We start from the raw sequence: 14,635 nt of genomic DNA, 5'->3' as shown, positions 1-14,635 counted from the left end.
TTCGGGGTCAAAATGATTTTCCAGATATTTAATACGAATTTTTGAACATTTTTCCAATTAAAAAGGGTCTCCGAATCATTTTATAACTAAATAATAGGGTTCGAACACCCAAATCCGACTTTAAAATAATGTTATAATAATTATCGATCCTTGAAAATAATTTAAAATAATATTTTAAAACTCGAAACTATTTTTCGGAATTTTTAAATCCAAATAAATAATTAGATCCAATTAAATAATCAATTAAAATTAATTAATATTAATTAAATTAATTAATAAATTAATATTTAAATTAATTAACTAATTAAATAATTAATTATCAACTAAAATTAATTAATTAATTAATCAATATTTATTTTAGAATTGAAAACAATTTTCAGAATAATCAACTAATGAATTTTGGAATTTAAAATAATTAAAAACAATTTTTATGAAAATACAATTAATGGTGTTATGGATTAAAAACTAGGGTATATTAATAGCTGTATTTATTACTAAGATTCGTGAGCTCAAGGCCTTTAATGGCTGCTCTCGTGTTTCGTAGCTTAACTCTGCCTATACAAGATGCCTACGTATCTCTGTGAGTTAGAGAATCAAGCCAAAAAATGTAGTTCTATTCTGTGGGGGTGAGGCCCCTTATATAGATATTGAAAGTCCTCGAATTGGACTAGAGTTAGGAGACTTGGTGGGCAAGTCTCTGAATTAGAATGGACTTTAGAGTCCTAAGAAGTAGGAAACTGATTCCTTATCCTATAAGGTTCCTTGGAGGCCAATCTACAAGAATCTATATCCCCACTAGGACTCATCTTTACAGCTGATTTATCCCTTATTAATTTATTACAATATTAATTAATTATTCAGGATTTTGGGCCATGTTAGCTGGGCTTCGTTACTGGACTATATCTGGTCTAATTAATTCAACATTAATTATATTCATAGGCTAATTTTAGGTCTATATCATTTTCCCCCCAACTTATGGGAAATCATAAAAGGTTTCGCAGAAGTTAAGTTCATTTGCTCCCTTATAGGGTATCGTTTTTGCGTAAAGTGTGGAGCGACCTACACATTTACAACGATTTTGCCTTGCATGTGGCTTCTTGTTTATTTTTTGAACTTTCCCATTACTTTTTTTTACCTTATCCCTATTTTCTAAGAATTTTCTGGTATTTTTCAGGAATTTCCCCTTAATTTCTGGCGCTTTTCCCTAATTTTCAAGGATATTCTGACACTCACTGGTATTATTTCTTTAATAATTTAAGAGTATTTTGTCAATAATAATTTTTTGAAAATTATTTTCTAATTTTCTGGGATTTTTCGCTTATTTTTCCTTATTTTTTGGGATTTTTTAGCAATTTCTATTAATTTCTTCCAACTTTCAGGAATTTTTCAGAATTTTTCAGCACTTTTTCGACCAGGATCCTAGTCGAAAATTTGACCTGGATCCTAGTCGAATTTTGGGCCAGCTCCTGGGTCCTGGTCGAAATTGTTCAACCAGGATTCACGACCTGGATCCTAGTCGAATATACGACCTGGATTTTGGTCGAAATTCTTGGCCCTTTTTTGAATTCTGTTCGTGACACTTCGACTAGGATTTACGACCAGGAATTTGACCTGGATTTTGGTCAAAATTCTTGGCCCTTTTTTTATTCCTGTTCGTGAAACTTCGACTAGGAATCTCAACCTCATGCACGACCTCAATCCTGGTCTTTTCGGGGGTGGTTCTCTGGCTCTTGTTCGAAGGGTTTCGAACAGAATTTACGACCTCAACCTCGACCTCGATCCTGGTCTATTAGGTGGTTGTTTTTCTATCTCCTGTTCGAAAGATTTCGAACAGGATTCACGACCTTAACCTCGACCTCCTTCCTGGCCTATTTGGACGAGTTGATTTTATTGGGGTTTTCTATTGAATTGGGCTTTTTCTAATCCAACTTTGATTTGGGCCTAGGCTTTTCCTAATTCAACTTGGATTTGGGCTTGGGCTTTTCCTAGTTCAACTTCGATTTGGGCCTGGGCTTTTCCTAAATCAACTTGGATTTGGGCCTGGGCCTTTCCTAATCCAACTTGGATTTGGGCCTAAAACTGATTTGAACTTTCGAGAACATATCGGTTTCTTCCGGAAACTTTCAATATTTCTTTTAGAAGGTTATGGAAGTTGGTCTTTCCACTCCTGGTCCTTGATTTAATGGGCTTTCTGTCCCTTCATCTTCACTTCCTTCCCTATATAAAGGAGTGAGTAGAGTTTATCACTCCTCACTTCTCATTTGTAAATTATCTTTCTCTCTTCTTCTCTCAAAGATCTTGGAGGTAAGAAGGTATAACTGTAGGTCGGAGTTTTTTGAGCCTCAAAGCCTTCAGCATTATTTCAGGTAAATACCCTATTTTCTTACTCTTATTTTCATCCACGCTTTTTATATAAAGTTTGTGTTTTAAATTTTTTTCTTTTCCCCCTTTTTTAGATGGCAGATAAGAGAATTACCCGTTTGGCCAAGATGAACGTGGCCAAAAAGTCGAACGAATTCCCCATCCGGTCAAGGTACACCTCTTTGATTGATATGATCAATACGCGAGGGGACGAATACCCGTCTGATGCACACCTGGATGCGTTTGACCATGTCAATACTTTTCGGGATCCAAAGGAGCTACACAAGATGAAATCATTCTTCAAGATCAAGGAGTCGTTCAAACAGGTTCTCGCAGGTCCGGCCGACAGGGCTTGCCACTGGAAGAAGGATGCCTTATGCATCTTAAGGGACACTTTAAGGGCAAGTATTAGACTTCCTTTTCACCCTTTCATTCCAGTTCTACTCACAGATGTGGGCATCAGCCCTTGCCAACTTCCTCCTAACTCTTGGAGGTTGTTATTATGCTATTTATCGCAATGTGCCATGCACGACGTTCCTCCTACGGTCACCGTGTTTAGAAAAATATTCCAGTTTAAAAATAGCCCGGACAAGAATTTGGGGTGGGTTTCTTTGAACCAGCGCCCCACTGTCTCTCACATAGTGAATGGGAAATCCATCCCTGACAATAACTTGTGGTGGAAAAAAGAATTTTTTATGTCCTCTGGGAAGGAGGCGACTGGGGGACTCTCTTTCGCTCGTCCTTTGGGCAAGCTGTGGATGGGAGCCCGAACGACATTGTTTTGACTAAGGAGGAGACCAAGGCTTTCAACTTTTTTACCCAGGACAATGGGGCATCACATTCCTGGGACCTCATTCGAGGGACGGTTCTTGTTGAACGCGGTCTTTCTCGTATTTCTAAACAAGGTATGTTTCCTTAACTTTAGTTGTTTTATGTTGCCCTTGCCTTTTATTATCTTTCCAATCCATTTTCCTTTAACTTGTGCAGTGGCTGAGAAGATCGAAGAGGGTACCAAGCCTAAGGACCTGGAAACAACCAGGATGAAGCGCGCTGGAAAGGTCTTCAAGAACCCGCACCTTGGGGATCGCTTCTTAGAGTTCCTTCTTCAGTCAAAGGAAGGAGACGAGAAAGGCCCCAGCCAACCCTTGCGTACAAAACAAAAACCAGGGGCCTTCTTCCATCCTGCCCGGGGAATCAGGGGGAAGAACTCGATTGTTGGCAATACAAAACTTGCCAAGGAATGGTCCATCCAGTCTATTTCCCCTGTGGACTATCATGATCTTGTCCTTCAACAGGACTTGGAGGCTAATGACCTTTTCGGTGCTCAGGCCCTAGCGACGGTACATCTTTTTACTTTTGTTATCCATAGCTTTTTGTCATGATTTTCCTTATTTCTCACTTTCTCTTTATCTCTTGTAGGCTAATGTCCATTTCCAAGGGGCGTTTCACCAAGCTAAGGCTTGGAAGGTTGGCCAAGAGCATAAGACCAAGAAATTGGAATAGGCCAACCAAGAAATTGAACATCTTAAGGCCCAACTTGCCTCCTCAACCTCTGGCTTGGAAATAAATCGGGCCGAGATTGTGATTCTCAAAAATCAAAAAGATAAAGCCTTTGACGCCTCGATGGACAATAAGGAGTTTCAAGACTTGATGGTGGAGCACGACGCCCTTCTTCAGCCGGTTAGTTATAAGGAAGGCTGGGATACTGCCGTAGAGGCTATCCATGACGAGTTTCCTGAGATTCTTGAGAAAGCTCCCTTCCCCTATCCTGTAAAGGTCCCAACACTTGGAGGCATTGCTGACAAGCTAGCGTATCTTATTAAGGAGGGTACTTCTGCGTCCCCAACCAAAGCGCCATCAGGGAGTCGGGGCCAAGGTCAGAAGAGGAAGGAGCCTGAATCCAGTTCCGGAGAGGAGGAATCTTCTTCTGAGGAAGATGTCAAGCCTAATGTGAAGAAGGCCAGGGTGGAAGAGCCTACAAAACCAGCATCCCCAAAGGCATCTGAGGCATCTGAGGGTAGTTCCGAGGAGACCTCTGTGAAGACTTATGAAGAAACTTCCAAGGGGCCAACTCAGGAGACGTTCGAGGAAACTTCAGATAGTGGCTCCGAAGAATCTGAGCCTTCTAAGGCCTAACTCCCTTTCCTTACATATTTTACTTTTCTTCAGACATTTTTAGACTTTGTAATTGACTTTGGATGTTTTTACTTGTTTTGTCTAGTAATTCAATTTCAAGTATTATCACAGTTCAACCTTTCGAGCTTCCGAACTCAAGTATATAACTTGGTTTTGTCTTCCATAATCTAATAATCCAACAAGCTAGATCAAATTGAATGTTTTTCATTATAACTTGGTATTTCCAACACCTTACACGAGATGGGTTCAACCCTGATAAAACTAAAACATATCTTCTATCGAATTTATAAAAATCTTAAGCAAGAAAAGCTTCAAGGTGCTTTTAAACTACTTGTCATCTCGACAAGTGAGAATCGTGCTCGATTATTTTACACATAGTAAACCTTCAGGTTCTGTGCGTGCCAGGTTCTTGGGACCTCAAAACCATCTATAGTCTCCAGCTTGTAGGTTCCTCTTCCTTGAACACTTTTGACCTTGTATGGCCCTTCCCAATTTGGGGCAAGTTTTCCTTTCTGCCCAACACCGGAAGCTTCCACCTTCCTCAGAACCAAGTCACCTTGCTTGAAGAACCTTTCTTTAACCCTTAGGTTGTAGTAGAATGAAGCCTTTTTTCTGATATTCTACTATCTTCACATGTGCCTCATCTCGTACTTCCTCAATTAGATCCAAGGCTAATCTTTGCCCCTCCTCATTTTCTGCAGCATTAAAAGCTTGGATCCTGGGAGACGAATGTGATATCTCCACAGGAACAACCGCTTCTGCCACATACGCTAACATGAAGGGAGTTGCTCCAGTTGTGACTCTACAAGTAGTTCTATAGGCCTATAGTATTGGGAGTATTTTATCCACCCAATTATTTCTTGATTTCTTGATCCTCTTTTTTAGTCCATCCAGGATTATACGATTCTCCACTTCCGCTTCGCCATTGGCCTGCGGCTGAGCTACGGAGGTAAATCGCAACTCAATCTCATTATCCTCACAATAATTTTTGAATTCCTCATTGTTGAACTGTATTCCATTATCGGTAACCAAGATTCGGGGAATTCCATATCGACACATGATATTTTTCCACAGGAATTGTACAACCTGCTTAGTTGTGATCTTAGCCAAAGGCTTAGCTTTGATCCACTTAGTAAAATAGTCTATGGCTACATTTAAGAATTTTCTTTGTATCGTGGCCATGGGGAAAGGCCCAAGTATATCCATTCCCCATATAGCAAAGGGGATGGGAGAGTTGATGGAAGTCAGCATCTCAGGGGGTTATCGAACAACCGGTCCATATTTCTGGAAATGATCACACTTTTTCACATAAACTTTGGCATCGGCCATCATCTAGGGACAAAAAAAGCCTAAGCAGGTTATCTTATGAGCCAGTGCTCTGCCCCCCCAGGTGTTGCCCACAGATACCTTCATGTACTTCTTCAAGAGCCAAGCGCGCCTCATCGGGCCTGAGACATCTTAAGTAAGGAACCACATAAGATCTTTTATACAAAATCCCATCAATCAAAGAGTATCTCGGAGCTCGAACAACCAACTTTCGTGCTTTAGTCACATCATTTGGCTGCCACCCAGTTTGAATATGGGCCTTTATGGGTTCTATCCATGACTTCCCCAGCCCTATAGGAGCTACAAGCTTAACATCAATGCTCCGTGTTTTCAAAACACGGAAGTATACACATCCTGAACTTTCCTCTATCTCTGATGAAGTAAACTTTGACAATGCATCCGCCTTAGCATTTTCCTCCCTTGGGATGTGCTCAACATGGCATTCATCGAATTGAGTCATCAAAGCCCTTACTAGACGGACATACTTAGCCATTGTATCATCCCTTGCCTCAAACTCTCCCTTGACCTGGGATATGGCCAACTTCGAGTCTCCACAGACTTTTAAGTTCTTGACTCTAAGTGTTCCCGCTAGGCCGAGGCCACCCATCAAAGCTTAATATTCTGCTTCATTGTTTGTAGTTGGGAAGTCTAGCTTCATAGCATATTGAATAAAGAACCCATCGGGGCTTTGCAAAACTAGCCCTGCTCCGCTTGAATTTTTATTTGATGCCCCATCAAAATAGAGAACCCAATATTCCTTCTGCTTAACGTCCTTTTCTTTGTCTCCATTATCACTTTTCGTGCCTTGAGGTATAGTATCTTCCCGCCCCCCGACTTCTTGGTTGGGTATGGTACATTCCACCATGAAGTCAGCCAATGTCTGGGCTTTTATTATCGTCCGTGGCTTGTACTTGATGTTAAAATCTCACAATTCTATTGCCCACTTAATCAGCCTCCCACTAGCTTTGGGACTATGAATAATATTTCTCAAGGGCTGATTTGTTAGCACTTCAATTTTATGAGCCTGAAAGTAGGGACGCAACTTCCTTGAAACCATTACCAAGGCTAAAACAAACTTCTCAATAGTTGAATAATTCAACTCATCCCCATGTAGAATTTTGCTAACATAGTTACGGGTTTCTGGACTTTAAGTTCCTCCTTAACCAATACAGCGCTCAAGGCATTTTCTGAAATGGCCAGGTACAAGTATAAAGTTTCATTCAGAGATGGCTTGGATGTCGTCCTTGGAAATGGGAAACAGTCCTTGGGGCATGCATCATTCAAATCGGTGAAATCCACACACATCCTCCATTTTCAATTAGCCTTCTTTACCATCACAGAGTTTGCTAACCATTCCAGAAATTGTATCTCCTCAATGAAACCAGCCTCCAAGAGCTTCTCTACTTCTTGTTTAATAACTTCTTGCCTCTCTGGAGCAAAGTTTCTTTTCTTTTGCTTCACTGTCTTCTGATTTGGATCCACATTCATCTTGTGAGTGATCAGTTCCGGGTCTATGCCTGGCATATCAGCTGCCGACCATGCAAACACGTCACTATTTTCTTGAAATTTTTTTACCAACTTCCCTTTAAGTGGTTCCTCTAGTGTTTCTCCAATAAAAGTCACTTTTTCAGGATCCTCGGGAGCCAAAGGAATCGAAATCAAGTCTTCTGCTGGCTTCCCTCTTTTCTCATCATTCTCACAGATATCCAGATCTTCAATAGGAAGAACCTGCCCCCCAACTCCATCTGCCCTAAGAGAGGCCACATAGCAACTCTTTGCCATCTTTTGATCTCCTCTCTCTTCTCCAATTCCATTCCGGATGGGAAACTTCGTCACTGAATGGTAGGAGGAAGGGACTGCCTTGAAGGCATGTATCCCTGTTATTCCCATGATCGCGTTGTAAGTTGAACTAGCCTTCACCACCGCAAAGTCCAACATCTGCGTTGCTTGCCTTGGTTCCTGACCTATGGTCTTTGGCAACTTAATTATCCCTTCCACGGGGATCTCCACTCCTGCGAATCCATATATTGGCATATCAGTCGGGGTTAATTGAGAATCATTGTAACCCAACCTTAAAAAGGTATCATGGAGTAAGATGTCCACCGAGGCACCATTATCTACGAGGACCCTCTTCACCGGGCTGTTCCCTATTATTGGTGTTATGACCAGTGGGTCGTCATGAGGAAATTTCACACCCTCCAATTCAGAATCATCAAATGCCATTGTCACTCCTGTCATAGCCCACTTCGGGGCTTCCCCAATAATATGTATAACCTCTCTAGTATACGCTTTCCTGGAGTTCCTGGAAAATCCAGCAGCAGTTGGTCCTCCAAAGATTGTATTTATCACAGGCCCTCGGGGTCGTGGTCCTCCAAAGATTACATTTATCAGCGGTCCCCTGGGCTTGGGATTTTTCCTGATTGTCCTGGTCCCTCCTACGATCTTCAAAGTTCTTTCTCCCATTGTTGTTCCTATCTCCTCCATCTCCAGTGTACTTGCTCAATCTTCCTTTTCGAATGAGGAACTCTATTTCATCTTTCAGTTGTCTACACTCATCGGTGTTATGACCAGCATCCTTGTGAAACCTGCAATATCTGCTCATATCTAACTTGGTAGGATCAACCTTCAGGGGTTTAGGCCAATGAATTTCTCTATCTTTCTCGATTTCCATCAAGATCTGGCTTCTAGGAGCATTCAACTTAGCATATTCAATAAACTTTTGCCCAGGTCATCCCTTCTCTGGGGTTGAATCAGGGTTTTTCTCAGTTTTAGGATACTTGTCTGTAGTAATATATTCCAGATCAGTCTTTCGCTTCTTGCCTCCAGCGGTCTCATTATTCACTACTGTCTTCCTCATGTTCTCTTCCACTTTGATGTATTTCCCGGCCCTATATTAGAGCTATAACATACTTTCAGGGAGGTGCTTTGCCAATGACATCTTGAAGAACTCGTCCCTAGTTCCCTATTGCAGTGCTATCATACCTACCTTGTCATCAAGGTCAGGGACTTTCAAAGCTTCCTTTGTGAAATGATTCAGATAGTCTTTCAAGGATTCCTTCGCTCCCTGCACAATGCTCATGAGGGATGCTGAACTTTTCTCATGCACTCTCCCGCTGATGAATTGCTTAATAAAAGCCTGACTTAGTTCTCTGAAGGACCCAATAGAATTCGGGGGCAAACGACTATACCATCTTTGAGCCATTCCCGACAGGATCTGAGGAAAGGCCCGACACTTAATAGCGTCGTTCACGGGCTGCAGCAACAGTGCATTAGAGAATGTCCTAACATGATTAGCGGGATCTTCGGTGCCATCATAAGCTTTGATGGTGGGCATTTTGAACTTCCTTGAGATATGGGCACTCATTATTTCTTCAGTGAATGGTGGAGTAGGATCATTAGGATCTCCAAGGGAAGAAGATTGCTTGGATCAGCCCTTGGGGGTCTGGTGTGCTTCCAAGTCGCACTTCAGTCTTTGAATCTCAGCCTCGTGAGCCCTGATTCTCTCCTGTACTTCTTGGGGATTCGTCCCTCGGGCTCTTGGGATGTTGGTTACCATCAGGCATCGACTCTTTACCAGCACGCCTCCTTCATGGGGCCACATCATCATCCGAAGATTCCGAGTCTCTCTCAGTATATGGACTAGAAAATTCCTGATCCTCCGGGATAGGAGCCAAACCTCGTATGTAGGGGGTGTTTGCCCTTGTACTTCACTCCGTCCAGTATGTCCACTTCCTCCAACCTCGTGGTATAGGGGCATCCCGTAGGGGGGATTAGTGGTAACAATAGTTGAATATTAATACCTTGTGGGTTGAGAGTTCACAGGTGCATGTATCTGTTGAAGTTGGGGATTCATCCCATGAAGAGCCGGGGGATTCGTCCCTTGTGGCTGAGGCTCAGTTGCCCCTATCGGGGTCCTCCTTGGGTGAAGGCGTAGGATGAGTGTGGGGGTATCTCCGCCATCGACAAAATCATTTGAGTTGTCCCAGCTGGTGTTCCTTTAGGGGCACTGTGTCCACTCCGTGTTCTCGCCATGGTTGTTGTTATGCTTTCCTACAGAGGGTGCCAAATGTTATGGATGAAAAACTAGGGCATATTAATTGTTGTATTTATTACTAAGGTTCGGGAGCTCAAGGCCTTTAATGGCTGCTCTCGTGTTTCGTAGTTTAACTCTGCCTTTACGAGATGCCTACGTATCTCTGTGAGTTAGAGAATCAAGCCAAAAAATGTAGTTATATTCTGTGGTGAGGCCCCTTATATAGATATTGAAAGTCCTCGAATTGGACTAGGGTTAGGAGACTTGGTGGGCAAGTCTCTGAATTAGAATGGAATTTGGAGTCCTAAGAAGTAGGAAACTGATTTCTTATCCCATAAGGTTCCGTGGAGGTCAATCTACTAGAATCTATATCCCCACTAGGACTCATCTTGACAGCTGATTTATCCCTTATTAATTAATTACGAAATTAATTTATTATTCAGGGTTTTGGGCCTCGTTAGTTGGGCTTCGTTACTGGACCATATCAGGTTTAATTAATTCAACATTAATTATATTCCTAGACTAATTTTAGGCCCATATCAAATGGGAATATAATTGTTTAGAATTTTGAAAAACAGAAATACATTTTTTGCAAGATTTCAAAACAACAGGGACTGATTTATAACATTTTACAAATTGGGAGGGTAGAATGATAATTTTACCATCTCCCTGCTTCTTCCACCTCCGGCGGCCGGCAACCTTGGTCGCCGCTCGGAGGTTTTTCGGCCACCACTCAAATGGAATTAAGTACAAGCTTCCAGGAACGTAATCATGCGAATTAAATCACCAGAAAATCAGTGAATCAGCCGGAAAACCCGACGGAAAATTTCCGCCGCCGCTGTTCCCATTTTCTGATCAAGGCTTTCCAGAAATCAGTTGTTAAATTCGATGACACCATTAGATTCGTGGTTAAATGATCTATTTAATCATGCATTCAATTTCATCTAATAACCCTTAAACAAGAAACACCTAAATTTCAATTAAGAACATTCAAAGCTATAAACCCTAATTTTACAACCCGAGAATCAAACATCAATTTGAACATGTTATCGAACTCCAAATTAGTCATATAATATACCAAAATGACTAGGAAGAAAAGATCCACATGATTCAAGCATCAAATCACACAAAAAATATCAAGAACAAAAATTCCTATTTTAATCATTAAATAATTCTAATTAAAATAATTAAATAATAAAATCACCTTGATTTCTGCACTAAAATGGATGATTGATTATGAAAGAACTTTTCGAGAGCTTCGATTTAATATATGGCACGCTCGAATCGGAGTTCGATAACGCCTTCAAATCCTCGTTTGATTATGAAGAACGTGATGAATTATAAAGTTTTCCCTGGAAATTATATAGTTTTACAGTTTGCAAATGATTATCCGTACAAAATACAATACTGTATTGGTTATTTATATTTATGGAATATTAATACATGTTGGATCGTGTTGGATCAAAAAATAAGTTACTTAGCCGCTAAGTAACTGTAAAAACGATCCGTTTAAATAATGTTTTGGATAACCATCATCTTGTTTTGGATAATTATTAAAACTTTTGGATAACTATTAAATCTTTTGGATAATTATCAAGACCGGGCTTCTTATAAAATACTTTGTATGAAGATAATGTTATCGAAATGATTTTCGTATCGAAAATTTTGCGTCGGGCTACGCACGGGTCAAACCGTAATCCGGATCGAAAAAGTCAAAACACCGAAAATGTCCAGAATTACCAGATTAGGTTAAGAAGGAGTTTTCGGAAGAGTTTCGGGTTGTAAAAATGTAAAAACGATTGAACTTGGACGATTCCCGGCTTTATAAAATAGTTTTGCAAGTATTTTCAAAAATCATTAATAAATTCATAAATAAATATAAAATCATGTAACAGTCCAAAAATTACCAGAAAAATACTGTAATGATCTATATTTTATTCTGGACATAATAAAATTAACATATCTATATTTTACCACGTATAAGCATCCACATATCCACACCAATCATCAGATAATTCACCAAAATATCACATAATAATTATATATCAATAAAAATAATTACACGCTATTTCCCGGATATTACATCCCTTACTTCTTTCCTCTGAATATCTCTTTGAATTCTTTCTCTTGTTCTAGCTATTTCATCTTGAATTTCTTCAATGAATTTTTAAGGGCTTCTGTTGCTCCATAAAACAAACAGTCATACGAGAAGGCGTCTTCATCTTTAAACTCTTCTTCTTCGATGATCATACTTCTTGTTTCTACAGGAGCTTTCTTAAACACAGGTCCAAAGCCTTCAGGAATCACTCTTTCATCAATTTCATCTTCTTCTAGTTCATCCTTCTCTTCTGTGAATAAAGGTGTTGGAGCATAGACATCTGATAGAAGACTCCTTTGAGCTGCTAGAACTTGACATATAAGATCTTGTTAGAAAATTGATTTCTCCCCCTGTGCTCTTGAACTCTATTTACATGCTCTTATTTTTAAAAGAACCATTTCATCTACCCTTTCTTCTTTCTCAGCTTCTTCATCATCATCACTGAAATCATACAATATTTCTACTGCTTGAAATGCATCTTGAATTAAGTCCATAACAGCAACTACTTTTTCTTGCTCTACCCTTTTCTGCCCTCAGTTGTGTTATCCTTCAGAGTCGGGGTCGATTGAGTTGACAAACGCAAGTCATGCATTTCTTGAGTTGATGATCCCGAAATTGGAACTTGTTAACTAACTGAGAGATTTGTTTTAAGTGGCATTGATGTCCATTTATTATGTCCTATAAAGGCTTGAATTGATGTTTTGTACTCGAGTTATTTATGTATTTGATGTGTTTTTGTAGTGTTTTTGCATTTCAGGCAATAATAAAAGAATCGGGAGATTTAGCATTGTTTTGGTGCTAAATTGGTGTTAGGAAGTTGTCTCGGGAGTTTGCTCGTAGATCGCCAGCTCAAACCATGCAAGAAAATAAAAATCAGTATTTTTTCCAAAAGGTCAGTGCGCCCGCGCTGTAGTAGTGTGCGTTCGCGCCGAGATGCAGATTTGCAGCGCGCCCGCCCTGATGAAGCGCGCGACCACGCTAGTTCGTGATGACATAATTTTGTTTCTACTTGGATTCTGAGAGTTTAAAGCCCTGGTTGATTCTACAGCATACATAATAAAAACTTATGTTCATTTTTCATAACAAGAAATTCTAGAGCTTAAGGAGAAGGCGTAAGAAGACCGTATAGCATAATTCAACCAAGGAGAAGAGGATCTAGTTTATTCTTGTGATTTTTTGTTTTAAGTTGTAATCTTTGATGCTAGTTTTCTTATTTATGAACCTATACTCTTGTTACGTACTTGGTTTATTAATTATTCAGTATAAAGACAACGTTTGTTATACCATGCTTTCATCAGAACCCACGTTGATGATGAGTCCATTTATGGCTAATCGTTATTATGGGGTTCTAGCGAATTTACTTATGGATTTCTTTAGTTAATTTGTTCTGATACCTTAGTGTGTGGTGATTGTATGATAACCTAGTATTGGTTGTGCTTATTCGTCTTACGAGCGCCGCGAACTTATAAGATAGCGTTTTAATCTCTAATGAAGCGAAAGTGAATTTAGGGGTTTAGAATTTACCATGCTAGCATAGGTTCATGTATTGTTATGCCAAAATTGACATAAACTCCGGCGAAAAGTTCAAGAACTCGATGAACACTATTCAGGAATCGTTTGATGCCTTACTATATACAAATCGATTGTAAATGAAGCAAGGAACACAACCCAATCATCCAACACGACTAATAAACCCTAATTCAAAAATGCCTAATTTCAATTAAGAATATTCATACTATATAAACCTTAATTCAATTAATCCAAAGATCAAACCCCTTTTTATATATGTTATTGAACTCCAAAACAGTCACATAATATACCAAAATGATCAGGAAGAAAAGATCTACAATATTCAAGAATCAAATCACACAAACAACATCTTGAACAAATATTCTTATTTTAGTCCAAAATATTTCGAAATTAAATAAAAATATACAAAAATAACCTTTGATTCTACAGTAAAACAAGCCCTTGATTCTGATAGTACTCTTCAATACCTTCGATTCGGTTACTTGAACTCCAAAATCGGATATCGGTAACGCCTTCAAATCTAGGTTTGATTATGAAGAACACTATGAATTTAGGGTTTTTCTCTGGAAATTATATAATTTTACTGTTTACAAATAATTATCTTTATAGAATACAATACTGTATTGGCTATTTATATTTACGGAATATTGGTACCTTGTTGGATCATATCAGATATAAAATATTACGTTTATTTGATAAAACAGATCCAATTCGGTACTGGTTTTAGGATAATTTTCCAAATCTATACATTTTGTATCTGCGGTCTTGGTCTCAGTGCTTTGATTACACGTACTACGAGAAGATAAAATAATAGTTTAATAAAAAGATCTCATTTCTCGAAAATACGGGTTTATCGATTTAACCAAATGAATTTTGTATCAAAAATATTGAGCCGCGACCCGCACGGGGAAAACCGTACTCCGGATCGAAAAAGTAAAAACATGAAAAATGCTCAGAATATTGTAATTAGGTTAGGAAGGAGTTTTCCCGAGACTTCCGGGTTGTGAAAACGTAAAAACGATTGAAGTCGGTTGGTTCTCGATTATACAAAATAGTTTATAAATACTCGGAACATAATTTATAAAATCCATAAATCATTTATAAAACCATACAACAACATAAAAATTAATAGAAAAATATCACAATTATCT

The sequence above is a fragment of the Apium graveolens genome, chromosome 6 (assembly GCF_009905375.1).
Source record: "Apium graveolens cultivar Ventura chromosome 6, ASM990537v1, whole genome shotgun sequence".
NCBI lineage: Eukaryota > Viridiplantae > Streptophyta > Magnoliopsida > Apiales > Apiaceae > Apium > Apium graveolens.
This window is presented reverse-complemented; position numbering follows the sequence as displayed.